Genomic DNA, 25,152 nt, shown 5'->3' with positions numbered 1-25,152 from the left:
GCTTTCCCCACCTGCCACCTGCCACGCCCTCCCCAGCCCTCCAAGTTGCCATCCTGGCATGGCAGGCACCGTGACCATGATTTCTGAACCACATTTTGGAACCTGTAGTATGAAAAATACCAGTGTTCTTAGGTGGACAAGAGGACAGAATTTTTGAAACCATGATTGTCCACAAAAATCGGAGATATGTGATCACTCTTATAGTGTCGCTCTAGCATATTCTCCAATGACGAGCAAAGGAAGGTGTGGAAGGGAAGCACCTACCATTTACTGACACCGTTAATAGGAATATACTCAAGGCAGGTGTAAGGCCCGGGCCTGAGGTCTTCCCGGGAATGTGAGAGGGAAGGAGGAGGGAGGCTTTATACCTGAGATATTGGATTCCTTTTTTCCCCCCATTTTACTGAGATATAATTGTCATATAATTTTATATTAATTTCAGGTGTACAACATAGTAATTTGATATGTGTATAAACTGCAAAATAATTTCCACAATAAGTTTAGTTAACATTTACCGCCTCACATAGTTACAATTTTTTTCTTGTGATGAGAACTTTTAAGATCTATACTCTTAGCAACTTTCAAATTAAAAAACAGTATTGTTCGGTGCTTTGTGTCCACCTAGAGGGGTGGGATAGGGAGGGTGGGAGGGAGATGCAAGAGGGAGGAGATATGGGGATATAGGTATATGTATAGCTGATTCACTTTGTTATACAGCAGAAACTAACACACCATTGGTAAAGCAATTATACTCCAATAAAGATGTTTAAAAAAAAAAGAAAACAGTATTTTTAACTATAGTCATCACGCTGTACATTACATCCCCAGGAGTTGTTTCTCTTATAACTGCAAGTTTGTACCTTTTGACCACCTTTCCCATCCCCCCTACTCCCACCTCTGGCAACCACTAAACTGTTCTCTGTTTCTATGAGCTCAGTTTTCTTCGATTTGTATACGTGAGATCATACAGTATTTGTCTTTTCTAATTTCACTTAGAGTAATGGCCTCAAGGTCTGTCCTGGCTTTTTTTTGCATCTGGTATCACAGTTAAACATGGTTAGAACCATGTTGGTGTTGTTACCAGGTCCTTGTCAGGTGTCATGGGCTGAGTTGTGTCCACCACGGAATTCACAGGATGAAGCCCTAAACCCCAGTACCTCAGCATGTGACTGTATTGGGAGATCAGGCCTTTAAAGAGTAATTAAGTTAAAATGAGGCCATTAGGGTGGATCCCAGTCCAATCTGACTGGTGTCCTTATAAGGAATGCAGATTAGACACACAGAGAGACACCAGGCCTGCCCAGAGGGTGAAAGCCCTGTGAGGACACAGGGAGAAGGCGGCGCTCTGCAAGCCAAGGAGAGAGGCTGGAGCAGGCTCTTCCCTCAGGAGTCTCAGAGGAAACCAACCCTGCTGACAACTTGACCTTGGACTTCCAGCCTCCAGAACGGTGAGAAATAAATTTCTGTGGTTTAAGCTACCCAGACTGTGGTGTTTTGTTATGACAGCCCTAGCAAACTCATACAGATACCAAAAATTAACGTGGAATGAGGCCTGGAACACCTACCGCTTACACGTTGTTTGCTACATGCCAAATACATGCCAAATACTAACTCGATCCTCACCATGGCCCTATGAAGTGGGCACTATTGTTCTCACCCCCATCTTACAGACAAGAAAACTGAGGCACAGAGATGTTCAGTGAATTGCCTAAGGCCATACATCTGACATGTGGAAAAGCTGGAATTTGAACCCAGTCACCAGTCTCAGAGTTCACTGTTTTGTCTCAATTTTCTACCTGTTATCCCCCAACTGATCATCCCCAAACCTTCCAAAACTGGTTCAGGAGGCAGCGTGGAAAGCAAACCTGAGGATACTGTGCCCCACTCTTGAGAGGCAACGACTCACAACCTGGGAAGCTTAGGAGGGACAAGGAAAGCTGGTTCATCTCAGAGGCCCATGGATGGAAGGAAGAGACACCTGGGCCTGGTGAACCGAGGGCCTGGAGGCAGGAAGGCTTTTCCCATGTTGGCTGTCACCCTGATCCACAGCTCTGCCATCAGGTAGCCTTGGGTTCCTCCAGGCACACTGGCCCTATGAGTACATGATGTACTACAGGCTGCTGGAGCATACTGGATGTAGAGTCAGAAATGGTTCACTCCCTCTCCAGCACTCATTTCTCCAGAACAAGCAGGGAAAAGATACCAGAGACAGGGAGGTTCACCTTCATCCTCTAGACCCGGGTTTCTCAGCCCCGGCTCTCGTGACATTTTGAGCTAGGCAATGTGTGACTTTGTTTCTTTGTTGTGTGTGACTGCCATGTGCGCTGTAGGATGTTTAGCAGCATCCCTGTCCTTACCTACTAGATGCCAGTAACACATCAGCTACTTGTGACAACCAAAAGTGTCTCCAGATATTGCCAAATATCCCCGAGGGGACAAAATCACCCCCACTGAGAAGCACTTCTCTAAGAGAAACAGAAAAAGGTACTTCCTCAAGACACCATTTCCATCTGTCAGAAGGCTGTCGTAATAATATATGCAAACATTCTACATTTATGGTGTTGTACAGTGCACAACCTGCCCAACTGCCCATGGTCATCCACCTCCTCCCTCCCTCTCCTCAAGCTTCACAGGAAAATGAGGCTAATCTGCCCTACACTTTATCGTTCCATTCTACTTTCCCATATTTCTGAGATACCATAAGGAACCCGAGGGCTTCCTGGTCTAAACTTGGGGTTCAGTTCGGGATTGACCTTTCTCCACCCTGAGGTAAGGATTAAGAAAATAAAACCTGTGCTGATCCTTCTGATTTTCTAGTTCAGCCATTAATGTGACAGGCATGAGGTGCTGATAAAGTGGCCAATTTATTCAATCCCTTTAATGGAGAGAAAAAGTTTAAACTTTTATTGGTTTAGCTTGCCCCAAAAGCAACTATCAAATGTTGGCAGGATACAACGAAGGCTTACCTTGTTAACATAGTTAAGTCTCTCTCTCTCTCAGAACTAGCCCATTTAGCTCCAGGTTCCTTAGCGCACCCGACGCACTTACACAGCATTTAAGAGCTTTACACAACTGGAAGGTCACATCTTTATTTCTTATCGCAGGAACACGACTTCTGTAAACTTTATTTCTGTCACAACCTAAAGCAAAATTATTGTAAAATGAGTGATTTAAACCGTACATTTTATCATCATTAAAAAGCACCTTAAAGGAAAAAAAAAAAAGCATCTGCTCTGTGCTAAGGATAAGAAACGACTCCTGCCCTTAAAGCCTGCATTAAGGAGGGACGTGAAAATTGGAATCACATGAGATAAAGAAGCATAACCTTTATGCACAGAGGTTCCTTGGAGGCAAAATGTTATATCTAAGTGACAGCTTCATGATAACCCTGAAGCAGAATCTAAAAAGCTGAGGCTATGCAGAGGTGGAGTAGGAGGTGCATTAACTGCACAGGGAGCACCTGTGCAAAGACACTCAAGCCTGACACCTGCTGGGCACTGTAAATACTGCAGGTGGGGATGACTAAAGGCCAGGGGTCCAAGTGTGAGAACAGACAGAAAGGAAAATAGACATGTTGGCGGAAGCAAGCCTGGGAGACAGCGTGGCTTGTATCCCACAGGTGATGAGGCCTGGGGTTACCACTGGCTAAGTAAGGGTGCCTCCGCTGATTAGAAAAAGGTGCCCCGCTGCTGAAGGACCAATTAGATAAAGGGAGTGATCCCCAAAAGCTCCCCTTCCTCAGGGCCAAAGAGCCCCAGGAGGCTTGGCCGAGCACAGTTCAGACTACACGCCTCTGTGCAGAGCACACGCTGGGCGGCTAGTATGCACTAACTCTGTGTGGGCAAGCCATTAGCAGCATTATTTTAAGCGTATCTTTCTATGTTAGAAGATCACTCAACCCGAGTAGGCAGATGAACTTAGAGGAACTGAGCCCAGGGGCCGCGAAACCACCCGGGAGCTTCTGCCATAGTCCGGGCAAAATGTAATATGGATGAAGAAGCAAATTGAGGAGGAGGCCAAAATCTACGAGCTAGACCCACTGGATTGAAGACATAAAGTTCACTGAAGGAACTCTGAAGAGAACGGGCTCTGCAATAAACTTTTCTTACATTCAATGTAAAATATTAGGCAAAATTAAGTACAGTGGCCTTTAAGGTCCTTTCAGCTCTAATTTCTTTTGATTTCTAACTTATTACTCTGGTTAAGTAAAGTCCCTTCAGAGGTACAGAACAGTTCCTACACCTGCATTGGATGCAAAGAATAATCTGACTTCTCTTCACCAGGGGATGAGTTGAACTGTCCTTGCAGAAGAGATAACAGATGGTGTGAACCCCAGATCCTAGAAAAAGGCCAGGCACACGATAAGTATTCAGCTTTTTGAAAACAAATGAACAATCATTTCCTCTCCTAGATCTTCACACCCTTCCTCTGCTGGCTACTTTCTTTCAGCTTATAAACATCCTCAAGTATACCCACTTAAAAAACTCTCAGACCTATGATTCTTTGGATCTTCTTGTGGGTAACTTAAGTCTCTCCCATGCCTTCAAACTCTTAGAGGAAAACATAGGCAGAACACTCTATGACATAAATCACAGCAAGATCCTTTTTGACCCACCTCCTAGAGAAATGGAAATAAAAACACAAATAAACAAATGGGACCTAATGAAACTTAAAAGCTTTTGCACAGCAAAGGAAACCATAAACAAGACCAAAAGACAACCCTCAGAATGGGAGAAAATATTTGCAAATGAAGCAACTGACAAAGGATTAATCTCCAAGATTTACAAGCAGCTCATGCAGCTTAATAACAAAAAAACAAACAACCCAATCCAAAGATGGGCAGAAGACCTAAACAGACATTTCTCCAAAGAAGATATACAGATTGCCAACAGACACATGAAAGAATGCTCAACATCATTAATCATTAGAGAAATGCAAATCAAAACTACAATGAGATATCACCTCACACCAGTCAGAATGGCCATCATGAAAATATCTAGAAACAATAAATGCTGGAGAGGATGTGGAGAAAAGGGAACCCTCTTGCACTGTTGGTGGGAATGTAAATTAATACAGCCACTATGGAGAACAGTATGGAGGTTCCTTAAAAAACTAAAAATAGAACTACCATACGACCCAGCAATCCCACTACTGGACATATACCCTGAGAAAACCATAATTCAAAAAGAGTCATGTACCAAAATGTTCATTGCAGCTCTATTTACAATAGGCAGGACATGGAAGCAACCTAAGTGTCCATCATCGGATGAATGGATAAAGAAGATGTGGCATATATATACAATGGAATATTACTCAGCCATAAAAAGAAATGAAATGGAGGTATTTGTAGTGAGGTGGATGGAGTTAGAGTCTGTCATACAGAGTGAAGTAAGTCAGAAAGAGAAAAACAAATACAGTATGCTAACACATATATATGGAATCTAAGGGGAAAAAAAAGGTCATGAAGAACCTAGTGGCAAGACGGGAATAAAGACACAGACCTACTAGAGAATGGACTTGAGGCTATGGGGAGAGGGAAGGGTAAGATGTGACAGGGTGAGAGAGTGGCATGGACATATATACACTACCAAATGTAAAACAGATAGCTAATGGGAAGCAGCCGCATAGCACAGGGAGATCAGCTCGGTGCTTTGTGAACACCTAGAGGCGGGGGATAGGGAGGGTGGGAGGGAGGGAGATACAAGAGGGAAGAGATATGGGAACATATGTATATGTATAACTGATTCACTTTGTTATAAAGCAGAAACTAACACACCATTGTAAAGCAATTATACTTCAATAAAGATGTTTAAAAAAAAAAATGTTGACCCTGATTTATCTAAGTAGTGGCAGTTCATTTAAATTTTATGTTTTTCTTTGTAGTTTTTCCCCTTTTTCCCCAACATCTTGGAATAAGAAGTTTCACAGTGAAAAAAAAAGTTGTTGCTAAAAATCAGGTTAACTAAAATGCCTATTTGTGCTACTGTGAGTCATTTAAATTCATCAGTACTCTTAGAAAACTTTTAATAACAAGAGATATGTGTTCCAGGAGGACAGTTACCATTAGAATATTTATCTCATTTGGAGAAGATCATCCAATAGAAATCCCCTCAACCTTACTGAAATAAATGCACTAGAACAGTTTAGTCACTAAAAGACATGCCTTGAAAACATTAAAGCATTTACAACTTCAACTGCTGCAGTTGAATATAATTCCAAAGATACTCAAATTTTAGAAATGTAAGGCTGGCATGATATCACCTGACCAGAGTAAAAACAATGGTTTCCTCCTTGGCTCTTGCATCAGATGTCAATTCCCACCCTTGCCCCACTTCCACCTGCTCTATTTTTTAATCACACTGGTGGATCTCAAAATATTTCCCTATGAAAATAAAAGGTATAGAAAATTATCGCTGGTTTTTGATACGATAATTTAATAGGGCTATCTGGATTAGGCTGAAGATGATCTTAAAATAAAGAAAAAATATTGCTAGGTAAATTAAAGGAGAAAACTAGGAGATATGATTAAATTACTGAGGGATTATTTTAAAGTCTTTAAGACACTGGAGGAAAACAGATGAAGTTTTCCAATTAATTATATCTATTCATTAGCACAGGTTCGGCATTACTTCAAATTTCTGTTGGGAAAGCAGCTCCAGTTGCTATATACAATACAAAAAAACATTTAAAAAGCATCTTAGTCACACTGACCTCTTCTTGATTAGTCCTAATATAGCAGATTTTAATATGTGCAAAGTCTTCCCAATAAAATGGGTAAGTTGTGATGTATTAAAAGGAATACAATGCATCTTTTTCTAAAACAAGAAAACTAATTATACATATGTGTATATATACACACCCACATATATATATTAAATTATACACACACATACACCATACACACAAGCAGAGAACCCCAAATTAGATAGAACTGGCCAATAAAGTAGATTATATCTCCCTGGAAGTCACAGAAATGCAAAATAAGACAATGCTATTAATTAAGTAGAAAACTGGAACACAAAATTACATATAAAATTATATAATTATATGTTAAGTTTTGTGTGCATTTGCGCGTGTCAAAAACCAAATGAAACATACTAACATATTAACTGGTTGGTGTTACGGATGTTTAGAGATTAATGTTTTTTCATTTGAAAATTTCCTCATAGAAAATGGTCGTGTATTATTGACTGTGTATTATTTTTATAAGAAGAACTTACTTCGAATTTCTAAAAAGGAGTAACAGATATATGCTTGCATAAAATGTCAACAGAGTCTATTCTAATTCTGAAACAAGTTGAAAAAATATTTTCTCAAGACATTCGGCAAGTATCAGCTAAAATTAAATAGACAAGTCATCTAACTTTGTGTTCAGCTTGGCTTTCTTCATCTTCTGTAATAACCACATTTGTGGAACAAATTCCTATCAAAGGTTCAGACCTAAACAAAAACTACTGAGTAAAAAACACATCTGTTTTGGCTTTTTCTCCGAATAGTTCCCAGTACTTGTTAAAATTGAGATCTTTATATTAAACTACACGCACAAATAAACCCTACCAGGACCAAATGTTACAAAATACAGCATGAGGCAAAGCAAATATATTTCACGACAGTGAACTAGGTACCTTCAGGAACAACTTCATTTCTTTTAAGCCATCGCGAGAAAACTGCCAATAAAATCATGTCCAGCTTTTTATTCTACAATGTTTTGAATTTCCCTAAAAACATCAAAATATTTCCTATTTCCTCAGTTAATAACCATTTCTAGATTCTGACATGGCACTTTATGTGGGCAGTAAAGAAATATTAAAGCAAGCGGAAGAGTGATTAAAAGCAGTGACTAATGTCGGAGACAGCTGGGTCTGAATCTTCAGTCCTGACTCCTAATTTTATGGTCATTAGAAATTCCTTAACTCCCCCTGAACATTACCTTTCTCACACATAAAATGACAGTAGTAATATTACACCATAGAATTGGAAGGTTAAGTCAGATCACATATATATAACTCTTAAATTACTATATTAATTATATTAAGCAAGCAAAGCTATGCTAACTAAAAGAAAACAGCCAATGGTATTGATTCCCAAGGAAATGGAGGGAAGTAATGAAGGAATCCTTCAGCCTTTGAATAATAGTCAAGTTTTTCTGTTTGTTTGACCTATTTCCATCTGAATAAGTCAAAGGCGAAAAAGAAATCAATCATGAAGTCCAGTCTGGAGATAATTCAAGAAATCAAGAGATTATATTACAACTAAGTCATGCAACTCAGGTGGAATCAGTAAACAGATTTTAAAACAAACTGGGTCTGGGTAATAAGTAGGAAAACAATACTGTTGCATAGGTCTCTTGGGTCTTTGCTGAGGTCCACAAATTCTCACAACTTCCGGTGACTAAACAAGTGCCTATCACTTCCCTAAGGAATGGGAAATAAAAGCAATAGGAATAATTAAACTTGGTCCATGACCAAAGGTAGAGTAACAATCTCTAGAAAAGAAGCTTACTGGTCAATACTCTTCAACCTCAAATTTGATTTCTCACTGAGATACCAAGAAAAGTGTTTGAGTTTGGCAATCCCAAGAAACTGACATTTTCAAGTCAATTATGATACAGTTTGGACCTTACCAAGTTTCTAAATGTACATGTTGTAAAAAAAAAAAAAAAAAAAAAAAAAGGCATACCACCGAAATAGATGTGGGTAGTGGCAAATCGCTATGTTAGAACACTGAACCTGATTCAATTTCAGCCAGATACGTTATATTCTGCTCAAATTCAGCCTGTCTCAGATATTTACTGAGAATAACATTAAATTAACACCAGGTTGGGGGTGAAGGGTTTAGCCTTACTGACCCATACAATAACTGGTCTTGAGAACACTAGGAACACTGTTGATTCTGTACCCCTTATACTCATTGAAAGAAACCAACATTTCCAGGGAAGTCAAGACCAATTTGTCTTGCCAGATGCTTAGAACAAGGAATTACAAAAGGACAGTTTAGAATATACTCCACCTTCCTGGGTCATGTGTTGCTGTCATCAAAGGAAAAACTCATTTTTTCCTCTTTTGGAGGAGAGGGGGTGAACAGGTGGTGGTTGTTTACCTGAATACAGAATAGACTAGTATGAATAAAATAGAATGAAAAGATGGTTGAGAAAATACATAAATAGAAAAGTCTGAGCTGGAAGTTTCTGGTCCCTTTCTTTCCGGTCAGCCTGTACTTTGGTCCTAATGTATATGACAGTGTCCCAAAATGCTTAGTCTACATTCATCAGGATTATGTGCATGTTGCATCTAGAGCACTTAGAGCAAAATTTTTCTTCAAAGAATTTTACCTTTAGGTTGAAAAGAAATATGTTCCTTGTAACATGGTATAGAAAAATATTCCACAAATGGGACTTCCCTGGTGGTGCAGTGGTTAAGAATCCACCTGCCAATGCAGGGGACACGGGTTCGAGCCCTGGTCCAGGAAGATCCCACATGCTGTGGAGCAACTAAGGTCGTGCACCACAACTACTGAGCCTGCGTTCTAGAGCCCACGAGCCACAACTACCGAGCCCAGGTGCCACAACTACTGAAGCCCATGCGCCTAGAGCCCGTGCTCCACAACAAGAGAAGCCACCGCAGTGAGAAGTCCGTGCATCACAAGGAAGAGTAGCCCCCGCTCGCCACAACTAGAGAAAGCCCGCGCACAGCAACAAAGACCCAACGCAGCCAAAAATAAATACATAAAATAAATTTATTTTTAAAAAAATTCCACAAAATAAATCTGATCATCAGCGGAATAAAATTTCTGTGCTGCCTATTTTATGCCAAGGGCTATTCTAAGTACTGTAAACAAACGTAAACAAACACAACCTTTGGACCAGAAACCAGGTTCTTCAAAGGACACTTGAAAACCTGAGATCCTTCAGGCATCCCATAAAGTTTGTTTCTTTAACCCAAATTTCACAAAAAGGCAAAAATAATCATATTCAATCTGAGTAATTTAACCATGAGAAAAGTGCCCAACGCAGAGAAGGTTATACCTAAATATTTGTTTAGTGAATAAAAGACACAAGAGGTGAACTGCTACACTACAACTGGCCAAGACTAGAGCAAGAACAATTATCAGAAATATACAGGTTAAAGAATTTCTCTAGTCAGAAAAAAAAAAAAAAAAGCTAGATATTTTTAAATGTCTGAATGTTTGTTTCACGGGGTTAGAAGGCAACATAAGGAGAAGTGGTTCAGTACCCTGGATAGCTCCAGGGAGGCACAGTTTCTCATGTCCCAGATCTACTTAGTTGCTCGTGTCTTCCAGCTGCCATTTCCCTGTTAAAGGGCTCTGTCATTTTTAAGCCAGATTCATGCCCCATAAAAACAGAGTAGACTCCTCAACCCCATCCTCACCCCGAAACACATGGAACAAATACGCACACAGAGAAGTCTAGCCTGTTCGTCAAAAAGAGTATCTTCTGTCCTGACCAGGGAATAAACCTGTCACTTCAGAAAACTGATCCAGGAAGTCTTATCTCTTGCTGTGTGACAGCTGATCCTGAGAGGGCTCACCGCCCGGATCTAGAGTAAGGGTTTACCCACGGGATCGATAAAGTAGCTACCTTCGAGTTGAAGTAAAACGTATTACCACACCATAATTCAGTGTTATAAACTCAAATCAATAAATCTCTTTCTGAAGAAGACTCTACCGGAAGCATAGTACCTCTCCATAACATTCACATAAGTGAAGCAACTTACCCATGAGCTATGACTACAAAGTCGTGGTAATGATTATAAAGTAACAAGAACTGTAAAGTAAAATGACACCATTTCATATCTCAAAACTATACAGAGCTAAAGTAAAATACTGACAAACAAAAGAGCCTCATCTTTACTATTCTACTTATTTTGCTTACCTACTGAGTTCCTAAATCTTTGCTTGTTACTATACCATAGCAGTCATCTTATGGTTGGACATTTATTTGCATAGTTTCTCCCATACTAGATTGCAAATTTCTTGATAGGAGGGATCATGTATCATTCACCATGGCCAATGGTATCCTGGACACAGTAAATGTTCAATAACTGTTTATTGAACTAAACTGAGTTGAAGTAACTCATCTCTGGTTTATGAAACTTCTGTTTTCATAGCGATATGAGTGGGAGCCATCCCAGGACACAATCATGTCACCGTAGAGAAAAAGGAAGAGTTGTTGGTTCTTATAGTAAACGTAACAAAGAGATTTGGGGCATCTGGAAATATTTACCCCATAAAGAATCCTATGAGAGAAAGTAATACAAACCATACCTTCCTTTCTGCTGAGAAATCACAGAAGATTCTATTTATGTCGTATTTTTCAATCCCCAAAGACTGTATTATGAGGGAGAGAAATATAAAAACAATTGAACCCTTGAGGAAAACACAGGTCAAAAGAGATTCCTTTTAAAGAAAGAAAAAGGAGGCAGGGAAGAAAAGCAAAGGGGGAGAGGAGGAGGGAGGGAGGGAAGGAGAAAGGACGAAAAGAAAGATGATGCTGTTAAAAGTGATGCTGGAGAGTAATGAAAGTTATGTCTTGACAGATGGTGAGAAGGTTAGGAAAAGCAGCACCACCCAAAAACTGTACAAGTAGAAAATAAGCTTATTCTTGTTGGTCCATGGATTATATTACACGGAATAGAGGAATGGTGGGTATGTATGTTTGTTCGTTTGTTTGAAGATTACTTGTTGGGCAAATGCTTCCAGGAAATGCTTTGGGAGAGTTCACTTAGATATCTTGCAACAGACGCTCAACTTCAATCATCTCAAAAACTGCCCAAGTTTTCCAAGGCAAATCCACATTGTATGCTCAGTCTCACCAAATTCATATACGCTGTCCATTTTTATTCTTACGTAAAATTTATCTTACATGAAATTATCAAGTGTTTTAAAATAGTTATTAAGAGTTTGGAGCACTCATGTTAGAAAATTAAGTGTTACCACGTGAGGCTCCTTTTTTTTTTTTTTTTTGAGGCCCCTTTTTAATTCAGGACGTTTTCCATTTTACTGGGAATCAATTCTGTCTGGTGTTTCTAATCCAGCATGTTAAAAAATCATCCTACAAGGCCTCTGATCTTGTTTAAACACTAAAATTTCACAGTACAGATCCAAATTTCCATAAAAGTGACTCTGCTAGTAAATGCATTTCATCGTCCCCTCCATCTGCAAAGAATAGATTTTTCTTTTCTACCTCAAGAACACCTAATCCTTACATTTTAAGGAACAGTACTTGAGTGCTTTTACTGCCAAAAGTCTCATTGTAATATAGCTGGAATATTCCCCTGTGAGTACTAGTTAGTGCTATTGCTTGTTCACACATGCTTTTTTAATTTCAAGTATGATTAGTTATAGGCAAGTCACTGAATATTTAAATTTGGTACAGATAGGTTTTCAAACTACCTGTGAACAGAAGCCTGTAAATTAGAGGGAGTGTGGGAATATGAAATCTGAGCAGAGCTGTTTCAAATCTGGCTGTTGTACATTATGCTCCCTTCCTTACCTGTAACACCTGCTTTCTGCGGAACCAGAAGTCTGTGTCTCCTGTGGCTTAGGTTTTAGACCGGGGTGAGCATTGTAACAGCCTCACCATAATGTCTGGCATGTTCCAGACTCCCCTGTGGTTGAGAATATGCATAAGTTGAGATGGAGCAGGGAACAGCAGAATCTTCAAAGCCGAGAGAGAAGTCCAGAGACCACAGGGAGACCTCAATGCCCATTACAGGCTTAAAGAAAATAAAAATAAAACTCTAGAATAGTATTGACTTGCTAAAACCCAAAATGAACATAAGTATTAAATTTTTACTAAACTGTAAATCAAACCTTAACAAAAACCTAAGTCATCAGTTAAAAAGGAAACCAAACTGTTGTAATTCTAAACCCAGAGGCAGTAGTGCGGTGTGAGATAAAATGCGTGAGACCAAAAATTGGCAAGTTCTGGATTCTTTTTCCTATTCTGTTTCTTCTGAAATGTACCACCGAGCATATCACTTAACCCTCCTAGACCCTGGATTTCCATTTTTTCATCTGTAAAACAAAGAATCTGGACTAGAAAAGAACTAAACTTGCTTCCAGAAATAAACAGGCATTTCATTCCATTTGAACTCAAATCTGACTTGCACTTGAACAGTTCTAAAAAGAGAGAACACTTTGTGTCTTTTAGAAATGTGTTATAAGTTTCCGAAGTTAAACTCTAGTTCCTTATGAGGGTAATATGCGTTTTTCTTTCAAAACAATTCCAGATGATAGGAATGAGGACAAAGACCTGAAGAAGTGAAAATATATATATATATGAATCTACGTGTGGGTATATGTATCTCCAGTTCCAGAGTATATTCTCATTTTCTTCCAAAATCCTGCAAAGTTATACAAAGTAGAGCATAAGGGCCAACATAGCGGCTCCTGGCTTGAGGTATGTCTCCTTCACCACTCCTCTGAGTAAACCAAGGAGCCAGAACATGTCAGCAGCAGGAGAAAGCTTCCTGCAACATCATACGAGAAAAGGCCCATATCAGAGTCTAAAACTAGGCTGCCAAGAATTGCACTTAAGTTGTCGGAACCACAAAGGACAAGGTATCTGCCGCTCCTCTCCTACTGTATTCCATGGTCTTATAATCAGGGACAAAACTACAGCCAGCCTGTACTCAGAGCTGTGGTCCTGCCCTGGCAGCTTGAAATCCTAGTCAGACAGGCCACATGATGCTAATGGAGAAGTCTAAAACATTTAGCAGCGTCAGAAATGAAAAACAGCTCAAGAAAACCCAATGAGGATCCAAGCACTGAGAATGACGTATTTCCTAATGACCAAATCCAAGTTTGGTCCACTGAGACATAGGCCGTCTCTTAGAGTGAAATACCTTAGACAACATTAATTAATATTGTGAGTGATGGTTGTTAAAAAGCAAGGCAGAAGAAATATTCAAAGTTTAACCTCAAGGAACATGTGTAAACCATAGCTTTGAGAGGAGGTGGCAAACATATAGGTGACTTCCCTGTTCTGTTTATATAGCAAACAGTCCTAAGCAATAACATTAGTCTTTTCTATAGTACCTGGCTCTCAGTTCCACAGTCTTTCTCAACAGCCAGGCCTTACTAATCAACCTGAATTGGCATGAGAAAGAAAACCTATTTACCCCTTTTCCTATAGGAGAAAAGGGCCCTGTGTGTGGAGAACTGTGAAGCCTTGTTAGTCCTTTGGGCTTCACCATTAACCAGTTAGACAAGTCACTTTGTAATTCAAGGCCTCTCCACCCTTAAGAATAAAATTTCGAGTAGGGGTGGACTATCTCTAAGTTTCCTTTGTGTGTTCAAGCCTCATATATTTATAATCTTAAGCGATGGGGAGTATCTATGACGACTGAAAAAAGCATGACTATCCCATAACTCAAAGAAATAAAGTTACTCATTGAAGTTATCAATTATCGTTATTTTTTTTCCTCCTGAAGAGCTGCAGATACTAATTACAAGATTCTTTGTCCAACAGTGGTTATTTAAGCCAGGAAATATATTCTAATCCAACTCCTTCACAGATGAGGAATTCGATTTTCAGAAAGGTTAACTGATTTGCATAATGTCATGCCAGTAAATCTGAATACCCAGATTATGATTATCAACACCAAGGTTATTAGCACAATTATTAGTTTTTGTGGAGTTTACAGAGTGGTTTCCAAACTGCAAACCCAAATCTATTGACAAGCCAGTACCTCTCCTCCATCATGGTCTCGTTTGTGGTGATTTCTTTGTACCTGAATACATTTAAGGTGCCTACATTCTTTCGATTCCTTCTGATTCCTTTTGATTCCTTATTCATTGAGCACATTGTACTCATCCATTCATACCTGCAATTTGCCAGTTTCCCAATTTAGCATCTCTGAAATATTTACTAGTGGGGAGTATACTTCTTTACCGCATCATAACTGTGCAAAGTAAGACCTTATCTAACACAAGCCCTGTGGAACCCAAAGGGCAACCATTTACTGCTACCTTTTTGTCTGTTGTCTTTTACCTGCATGTAGTTGCTGTTTATGCTTCCTTGAGCGGAAATTAATTAACTCCCTAAAAATCATCATGATACGGCATAAAATGATCTTAATACGTCACTGTGTCTGTTGTCTAAGCTTGAATCCAATTTTCAAGTGCTTTATGTTGATTTGATAAGCAAGAAGAGGCATTTCAGGTTGTACATGAAATAAATGAACATAAATTCACCAAGTGACCATATTCCTGTGGGAGCAAAAGGAGGCATGGTATTTAGCATAAATGAGTGTAAGTGGTGAGTTAGATAAGTAGTCAGGAGACCCGAATTCCATCCTCAACTTTCACACTAAAGGTACAAACTTGCACAACTTTCCTCACTTCCTTGAGCCCCAACTAAAAGTGAGGGAGTTCAACTCGCTTTTCTAAGATTAGATTCATATCTATCATTTTATGACTACCATGGGCAGCCCTGAATACCCCCTCCTCTGCATGTATGGCAGCTCTTCTGGGCAGTTATCTAATACTTCACGTGGCAGCGCACACCAGCCCCTGTGCTGTGCTTCGCCAGGATGGCCCACTGCCAGACCAGCAGGCACAGCCTCCGGCCCTATGACAAATCCCAAGCATCCCAGGGCAGCAGTCAGTAGCAGCCTGCTTCAACAAAACCTAAGAAAACAAAACTTCTCATCTTCACCTTCAGTCTTTACTACACGGGACAAATTTAAGACCTTAATGGCTACTTTTTCCTCCAGTGTAAAGTGCCAGGCCAGCTGGCTCTAAAATACTTCATAAAGCAGGCAAAAAGCCCCAATTCCATAGGCATGTATCACTGCACTAAGAAGGGACCTTGGAGAGTTTTAATATTAAAAACTGAGACCCACAGAATGGAGATGTTAGGACTAGAACCAAGCGTTCTTGATTCCAAACCGGTGTGCTCCCAAGGGGAATTTATCAAAGTACAGAGAGAATTCACAACTTCTTACTTCAGTGGATTTTAGTGGGTGTTTCTGTAACACATCATGCAATCTAGTGTTTTCTTAACATTCATGGTGAAAATTTTAGAAATCTCCACATCTTGATTGTTATAGTGAAGCAGTACAGTAATGAGACAAAGCATTTGTTCTCGAGCTAAAATCACGTCTCCTTCACTTATATTTGGCCAAGTTAACTTCTTTGCACTTCTTTTCGCCGTCTGAAAAATGGCATTAAAAATGCTTTCAAATTATTTTTGAAAGTTAAAGACAGATAGCTAATGTAGCATTAGTAGTGCTGTGCCTTCACACATTCCTTAATGGAGTCAAAAGACATATGTTGTCTGACGGTCACAACAAATCTTACAAATTAAAGTATCTCTTCAATGTGGCCTGATATCCCAGTTGGCCCTTGGGCTAACATCCTAAGATGCACTAGTGACCTTGAGGACATTTCCTGCAAAGGTCCTGGACTGATACTGTTCTTTGTTTCCAGGACTCTTAGAACCAAGCTGCATGGAAATATGACTGGGGATTTGAGAAGATATTTTGTTTTTTAAACACAAGTTTAAATAAACTTAAGTAATGGAAATAAAAGAAAGTTCTTATTTTTTTTTTTTAATCTCAAGATGGTACAGGAGAGGCTTCAAATGTACCACTTCCTGGTCATGTAGAAATAATTTCTGAGAACATTAATCTCAAGTCAGCAATTTAAACCAACACACGTGTGCATTCATTATAAAAACAAATATCAGCTGCAAGACGTATTATTCAATGTAGGATCAGACAACTAGTCCTTAATACCTTACCTGTCTAGTAGAAATCACTACAATGCAACTTATTTTTACTGTGTATAATGTCACTCTAATTTACCTGGAAAGGATTAAATTGTGTTCAGCATTTTCTTTTTAAGAAGCATGAACTCGTTAAATTTAAAAGTTTTTTAGTCAAAATGTTTATAACATAGAATCCTAAAATAGTTTTCTCCTGATATTCTGCCTTCCTCTATATGTACAAGCAGTCATATGTGATGATCTGACTGGACCTGTTTAGAAAGAAAAGGCAACTCTGCCCAAGAAGCTACTTTGCATGAACCTGAGATGTGGTGGAAGAAGGAAAATCACTGGACTGACTGAAGCAGACGGAGTGATGATTAGGGATCAATGAAAATAGAACAGTAAACTGAGGGCCATGAATCCTGGCACAGCAAACAGGAGTAAATGAAAGTTTTCAGGAAAATAGTTATGTGGGATGCATATGCAGTCAACTAACCTTTGACCATGGTGGCCAAAACACAAAATGGGGAAAGGATAGTCTATTCAATAACTGGTGTTAGGAAAATTGATACCCACATGCGAAAGAATACCATAGACAAAACTTAACTTGAAATGGATTAAGGACTTAAATGTAAGACCTGAAACCATAAAACTTCTAGAAGAAAACATAGGTGGTAAGCTATTTGACATAGGTCTTCGCCATATCTTTCTGGATTTGACACCAAAAGCACAAGCAATAAAAGCAAAAATAAACAAGTAGAACTACATCAAACTAAAAAGTTTCTGCACAGCAAAGGAAGCAACCAACAAAAGGAAAAGGCAACCTATAGAATGTGAGAAAACATTTGCAAACTACCTATCAGATGAGGGATTAATATCCAAAGCATGCAAAGAACTCATATGCCTCAATAGCAAAATTAAAAAAAAAAAATCCAATTAAACAGTGGGCAGAGGACCTGAATAGACAGTTCCCCAAAGAAGACATACAAATGACCAACGGATATATGAAAAGGTGCTCAACATCACTAATCATCAGGGAAATGCAAATCAAAACCACAATGAGATATGACCTCACTACCTATTATAATGTTTATTATGAAAAAAGACAAGAGATAACAAATCTTGGTGAGGATATGAATAAAGGGAACCCTTGTACACTGTGGGTGAGAATGTGAATTGGTGCAGTCACTATGGAAAACAGTATGGCGGTTACTCAAAAAGTTAAACATAGAACTACCGAATGATCCGGCAATCCCACTTCTGGATACATATCCAAAGGAAGTGAAATCAGTATCCCAAAGAGATATCTGCATTCCCATGTTCGCTGCAGTATTATGACAATAGCCAAGATAAGGAAACCTGTGTCCATCAATGAACGAAGAAAGAATATGTGGTATATATATTCAATGGAATATTATTTAGCTATAAAAAAGAAGGAAATCCTGTCATTTGTGACAACATGAATGAACTCGGAGGGCATTATGTTAAATGGAAAAAGTCAGACTGAGAAAGACAAATGCTACATGGTATCAGTTACATGTGCAATCTTAAAAAAAAAAGAAAAAAATTGAACTAATAGAAACAGAATAGAAGGGTCCATGCCAGGGTCTGGGAGATGAGGAAAACGTTGGTCAAACGTACAAACTTTCACTTTTAAGAAGAATATGAGTAAGTTCTGAGGATCCAATGTACAACATGGTTACAGTAGTTAATAATACTGTCTTGTATACTTGAAATTTGCTGAAATAGACTTTAAGCATTCTCACCACCAAAAAACAAAACAAAAAAAAAAACAAAACAAGGGTATGGGGGTAGAGGGGAACTATGTGAGGTGATGAAAATGTTAATTAACTTCATCAGGACAAGTATTTCCCAATGTCTAGGTGTATCAAATCAGTTTGTACACTTTAAATATATACAATTTTATTTGTCAATTATACCTCAAGAAAGCTGGGAAAACAAGAACTAAATAAATATTTAGTAAATGAAAAAAAGTTATGAGGTAGGTGTTTAGGAAATATTAATTTGGAAACACTGTACAGACAGGACTAGAGCAGACAGGTACTGCAAACAAGGAAGTAACCTCTCTCTTCTTCTATGGCAATAAACTAAGAGTACCCATGCCTGACAGCAATTCATCAGCAATGTCCCAAAATTCAGATTCCCAAGAGAAAGAACAAACGAATAGGAGAGAAGAGATGCTACGTATATCCTCAGCCCATAGCTTTATCTGTTTTCAGGCTACAAACCAGTTTCTTACAGTCCCCTGGGAATAGGAACATGAACCTGCAGGAGGATAATGGCTGCTTTAACGTCTCTCTCTAAGCTCATCAACGATGTGCTAATAGTTTATACATTTAAGCCAGACACTCGTAACTCATTTTCAGTGGTGCAATTGTCTAATAAATTGTTGGAAACTTTGAAAAATCTTCAGTGTTCCATAAAAATGAAGCCTTTTCACAATCATTGAAACCAGTAATGCAAAACAAATGTATTTCCTTGATAAATTTAGTTTTAAGTAAGCTTTAATTTATATGCTAAATTTTTTAATTTAGTTCAAGTTTTGGCAGAGACATGTTTATTTTAATTGTTGGCCTTCAAAACTCTAGCTTAGGAATAAGCATCTGCTTCTTTTCAATTTTCCGCATAAACTGGATAAATTTCTTCAAGTTGCAAATGAGGGGTGAACATACACTGTATTGCTTCTGGAAAGGTTACAAACTTGCAGCACTTTTTGTGAATCCTTTATGAGAGATCTTACAGCATTACCCTTAAATCTTAACTAGGGTTCTTATATGTACTTACATTTAAGCTGTTTTCAAAGAACATAATACATTAGCATCTAGACCTTGTGCCCAAATATCCCTCTTTGGAGCACTTGTCGAATACTCTAATAAATTTTGAACTCCTCTCATTGCTTTATAGAGATTCACAAAACACATGGATCCTTTCTCTAAGATGAAAAACCTCCCAGAGGAAAAGCACAAACACAGCCTCAGCCCACCTATATTGGAGACCCTGTAACCAATCTGACAAACATACAGTGCGTATTTCTCCAGCTATAGCCTTTGGAAGAAATCAATAAAACTTGCAGAAAATTAAAGTTAGAGCTCTTGAAACACTGTAGGAGGTAACATTCATCCTTTGCAAATACCTTAAGAAAACTGACTTCTGAGAGAATCCAATCCCTATTATAAAATATTCTTCCTTCACCAGTAATGGCAACACTGGTAAAGGCACTGCTAAGCATGTTTGCACTCATCTGAACCAAGCAGGCATAGAACCTAGGTAACAACGCCCACTGGCTATTAATATGATTGAAGCTATCTGTGAATTGGGACTCAGTTGATATTAAGATGTAAAACCCCTGAAAATCTACAAGAGCCTTTTCTTCTGGGGTGTTTTATTTCGTCGGTTTCTTTTTCAGTCTACCTTTTAAGGTATTACCCAATCGCCATGTTATGTATGGTGTCTAGCCATGGTACTGATGTTCATGATTCCATGAAATGGCATCTTTGCTTTACAAAGTATCAGGGTTATAACAGAGAGAGTGGTGAAGGACTAAGAAACATACTTTAATAGAGCCAGTTAACTTGCTGGACACCAACATCCAGTCAGGAGCCTCAAGTAACATCTCTGCCCAAAAGTTTCAATTGCTAAATAGCAAGGGAATAATACCAAGGCCCAATCACAGAGTAGCAAATACCAGGGGCCTGGGAAAATCCCAAGAGAATAGCTTCAATGGCAGTGATTCTCAAATGTTCAAGGTACACAAGAATCACCTGATGAATGTGTAAAAGCAGTTTCTGAGGCCGATCCTCTGAGATTTTAATTCAGCAGGTCAGGCGAGGTCCATGAATTTATAGTTCTAACACGGCTGGCGGAACCAGAGCTGCTGCTCTGAGGAACACACTTTGAGAACCACTGCCCCACCACTATTAAATCAGAGTCGGCAGTCTTCTAAAAGGCAAGGTGATTTGCATGTTCATTAAAGTTTGAGAATCACTGCTTTAGGAAATGAGGCAACAGGTTTGTTTGGTTTTTTCCTTCTTCCTGTGATATCAGGATAGGGAGATGGTGAAAAGAGATGTTTTCAAAAGAATGTAAGTGCTTAAATCACACTCTTTGTCATGAAACAAACCTATCTGGCCACCTTGCTCACCTTCCTCAATGAAGCATCACTCACTCCTTCCTTTATCCATCCTCACTGTACCTTACCTAGGGCTCACAAGGAGACAGAGGTCCCATATGAACTTCAGATCTGCATGTTATAGATTTCCCGGGAAAATCTAGAATTCATATAATTGTTTTTCTAGTCAATAAAAATTACACTGGCATTAAACAAAGAATCAAGTTTGAATTACACACGTTTAGAAAACTTTTCATGTAAATAACTTCACAAGAAATTCACAGAAGAATATTTTTTTAGACTGATTGGCAACAGGGCCACGACAAGAGCAAGAAATGTCAACAGAGTGGCCTCCTGTGGTCACCCATGTCTCAGAGATGGAGGAAGGAAAGATAGCCTCTTGACTGATTTGCACTGTATGTAATTTTACATTACATGTAATTACGTGGACTAAACCAAGTGTAACACAGAAGACTAAACATGCTATCATTCCATGTGATGAGCCTCTACAAAGAGGAAAAAACAGAAGAAAAAAACACTTTTTTTTCTACTTTAATTTTGTACCTATATGAGATGATGAATGGTCACTAAACTTACTGTGATAATCATTTCATGATGTATGTAAGTCAAAGCACTACGCTATATACCTTAAACTTTTACAGTGCTGTATGTCAATTATATCTCAGTAAAACCGGAAGGAAAAAAAAAAGTGGAAGATGTGAATATATCAAGCCTTGGCAATGGGAAAGGCCTAAGTCCACGTGACTAATCACACCTCCTTCTTGCTGATTCATGCTATTGTAGATTCAGCAGCTCCAGCAGCAAAACAGCTTATCTGTTAATAAGCTACAGAAAGAAGAGCCCCAAGTCCCATCACGCACTGCACAAATGTGATTTGAACTGGCAAACATCTCCCAATCCACCACAACAACCCCTTGCCTCGCTTACCTGAAACTTTCACACATACCGCATCTCCCCAATTATTTCCATAATCAGTGAGCCTATTGCTGATCTAAAACCTGACACATACATGAGTAGATTCCAGGTCTGTTAAGTACCAGGAGCAAAGGAGGACACAGAAAAACACCGCATTTAGTCTCATTTTCTCTGAGAAATGCAGTGCACTGCAAGACAGCACTGGACTGAGAACACGGAACCAAGGTTCTAACACCAGTTTTTCTACCAGATACCTTGAAGCAAGTCACTTGGCCTCTTTCATCTCATTTCTTTCGAGATTAGACTACATTATCATTCAGATACTTCCATATCTAGGAGTCTGTGATTACGCTGAGTATCCATGCTATTAGAAAGCCAAAGAAACAGCTACTCAGAAGCACATGGAAAATAACCATCTTGGATGAGACTTAAGAGCTGCAGTGGCACTAGCTCCACACAAGGCATCCTCATCCCAGGTCAGAACTCGGTACTGCAGGCTGCCCAGAAACTGGGGCATATAATAAGGTTTATTCATATGAGCATCCTTCCTAACTTATTCAACCAGAAGTCTTTCATGAATACCACCCAGATGCTGAAATTAGGATCGCCATCCTTAGGTATCAGGGATTAAAGTATGATCCAAAGAGTTCAAGTTGCCTCCAAGATGTCTGCAACTGCATGGAAGTTGAAGGCCTCACTCACCTCATTCCCACCACATCCTGCAAATCCTTTTCTTAGAAGGAAATCAGAAACTCCCTTTCTTGAAGACAGATGGGTAATTCCTGTACAACCATCTATGAGACTGCCTGCATGGGGCCTCCTTGTTTGAAGACTACAGAGATTTTAAATTAAAAGAACCATCTATGTCAACTCTGCCTAGATGATGTGTTCAAAGGGAAGACTCAAAGCAGCAAACTAGAGGGAACTTTTCGTTTACTTATTTCTAAAAAGCCAAATAAACCCTCTAGGAATGGTTATCTGTCATTTCCTTTCTCAGCACCCACTGTTCCTTCTTCTGGCTGCAGTCACAATTTTTATTTGCAAACCATGACTACCGCCCTCAGTGGACCCATGTCTTCTGTCCCAGGGTTCCTTTTCCTCTAAGAATTTTATGATCTGCATGAATCACTTTGCATAGATAACTAAAATTGATCATTAAAATCTGAAATTTAAAAAAAAAAAAACGAGCATGCAACACCCTGTTCTCATTTTGCTTCAAGGATACTCCTACTGAGCTCATGGAGCTGAAAGCTGCAAAAACTTGAAGGATCCTCCTCTCAGGTTGAAAGACTAGGACATGAAGTACCCAAGTATGCCACACAGAGTTCAAGAAAAGGAATACAGCCAGATCTTCCAACTAAGTATCAGGAAGAAATCGGAGGTAGGGAAAAGAATTGGGGTAGCTCAGCAGTAGCCTTTTTCTTAACGTCAGAACCCTGATTTTTATTCCGAAACAAGACTATAAAACAACATTTCCCAGACATTCTCGCATGGAGGTGTAATCATGTGACTGTGTCTGGGCCAATGACCTGCAAGAACAAGTGTTATGCTGGCTTCCAAAAGGCTCTGGCAAAAGTCCAACTTAATGAAATGAAAATGTCTGATTAGACCTTGACTTGTCCTGACCACTCTGGTCACAGGGAAAGCAGTCTTATTGACTCATCATGTCATTTCGCTCAACTATTAATGCAAGGAGTATCATGAGGAAGAAAGAACTGCTTGCAAATGTACAAAATAAGCAACAAATACCCCTGTCAACAGTATTAAATTATTTCTCAATCACACACTACAGGTTATATCACAGTAGTTACAATGATGGAGGCCACTGGGTCCTCACCAACAAAAAGACTGGTTCTTCCACTTTTAGGACAGTTATTTAGAGCAGAGGTCCCCAACCCCCCAGGAACCTGGCCGCACAGCAAGAGGTGAGTGGCGGGGAGCGAGCGAAGCTTCATCTGCCGCTTCCCATCACTCACATTACCACCTGAACCATACCCCCAACCCCCCGTCCGTGGAAAAATTGTCTTCCACGAAACTGGTCCCTGGTGCCAAAATGGTTAGGGACCGCTGATCTAGAGGACTACAGGGCACTCAGCGTTTATCAGGAGTCTGTGCTTTCATAGAATCTACTCTTCAGTAAGTCTACAAATCTTTTATCCTTGGCCCTAAAAGCCAAAATCAGGGTTGTACTTTATTATCATCAAGGTGTTTAGGAATTTCTGGTGAAAATAAAAGTTTACACTCATATTAAAAGTGAATAAATGTTTCTGAATCTACCTTTCATCTTTGGTTAATATGTTTCTTACTAAACAAGCCAAATTCATAAAGGAAAAGACAGGTTACCTCATAACACTTTCTTTTCCACTAAAGCAGTAAAGACCCACACTAACACTGCATTTTTTTACTTCCAAATTCTATACATCAGGCTTCTCACAGAAACTTTCACTTCAGCCAGTGGAATACCTTGCAGGAGGCAGGCACTCAAGAAATATTTGTTAAGGTGACTTGAACATAGTAACACATTAGGTGAACATTATAGGAAGTTAGCCTAAGGGCTCTTCACTGAGAAGAAAACAGCTTTTTACCATGTTCTTTATTGCCAAGTGAAAGGATATACATATATAGCCTTGTTCGCTCAAAATGTACCCTCTCCACATCACTGACATCCTGTAAATGTCCATAAATCACAACTGGTCCTTGTCATGAGAAAAACTGTGTGTCAACTTGAGTGTGTCTGCCTTAAAAGACAGGTGCAAGGGTGAAATCAAACATATTTAAGTGCTTGGGAAAGAAACACTGCTCTACAGAAGCAAGGGACTATTAGGGGCAGGAATTATAAACATATACACCTTTTATAGCAATAGACTCCAGACAGGAAATCAGGATGAGACTGGTCTATCCTGGCATTCATTTCATAGAGCTTAGTTTTGTCTGATGAATATTTAAACCCAAAGCACTGCAGTGGTAGTGCCAATATATGTCATATTTTCAGCTGCATCTCCTTTCTGGACTAGGAGCGCCCCTAACTACTCATAAGCCTTAAAATCCTAATTATCGGGTAGACCAGCGGCAGACTGGAGTGACACGAAATTAAGGTTGACTTTTAAGAAAATAGGCACATGTCTTGTACTGCTCTATTAGATACACTTTGGCATTTTGCAGAGCCCAAATGAATTACAGAAGAGACACAGGTACTGTTCATACATCACATGCCTTCTAAAAATTCTGGAAGACGTGGGGAGTCCCACGTCATTTCTTTGGGACTAGAGACGTTGCCAAGGACTAAAACTGATGATGCATAGAAGGAGAACCCTCCAAAACTAACTCCTCTGCTTTGCTGACCCAAAGGAAGCCA

General features: G+C 39.3%; 1 long non-coding RNA gene across 4 annotated transcripts in view; it reads right to left on the bottom strand.

The window, feature by feature from the left end:
- Nucleotides 1-2,889: 2,889 nt before the first annotated feature.
- LOC309654027 overlaps nucleotides 2,890-25,152 on the bottom strand; it is a 35,497-nt gene continuing 13,234 nt past the window's right edge. For 2 of the 4 annotated variants that reach the window (XR_014259749.1, XR_014259750.1), the window contains 3 exons: nucleotides 9,010-9,099; nucleotides 4,243-4,339; nucleotides 2,890-3,140 (listed from right to left, as the gene is read on the bottom strand). This is a non-coding gene — a long non-coding RNA (uncharacterized lncRNA). Of the gene's footprint in view, nucleotides 3,141-4,242; nucleotides 4,340-4,493; nucleotides 4,619-8,332; nucleotides 8,415-9,009; nucleotides 9,100-25,152 lie in introns of all 4 variants that reach the window. The other 2 variants (XR_014259747.1, XR_014259748.1) reach the window with 2 other exon arrangements.

Source organism: Balaenoptera physalus, assembly GCF_965194825.1.
Source record: "Balaenoptera physalus genome assembly, contig: HAP1_SCAFFOLD_1725, whole genome shotgun sequence".
NCBI classification, from domain to species: Eukaryota; Metazoa; Chordata; class Mammalia; order Artiodactyla; family Balaenopteridae; genus Balaenoptera; species Balaenoptera physalus.
The sequence above is the reverse complement of the archived record's forward strand: the minus strand, read 5'-3'. Positions and strand labels throughout refer to the sequence as shown.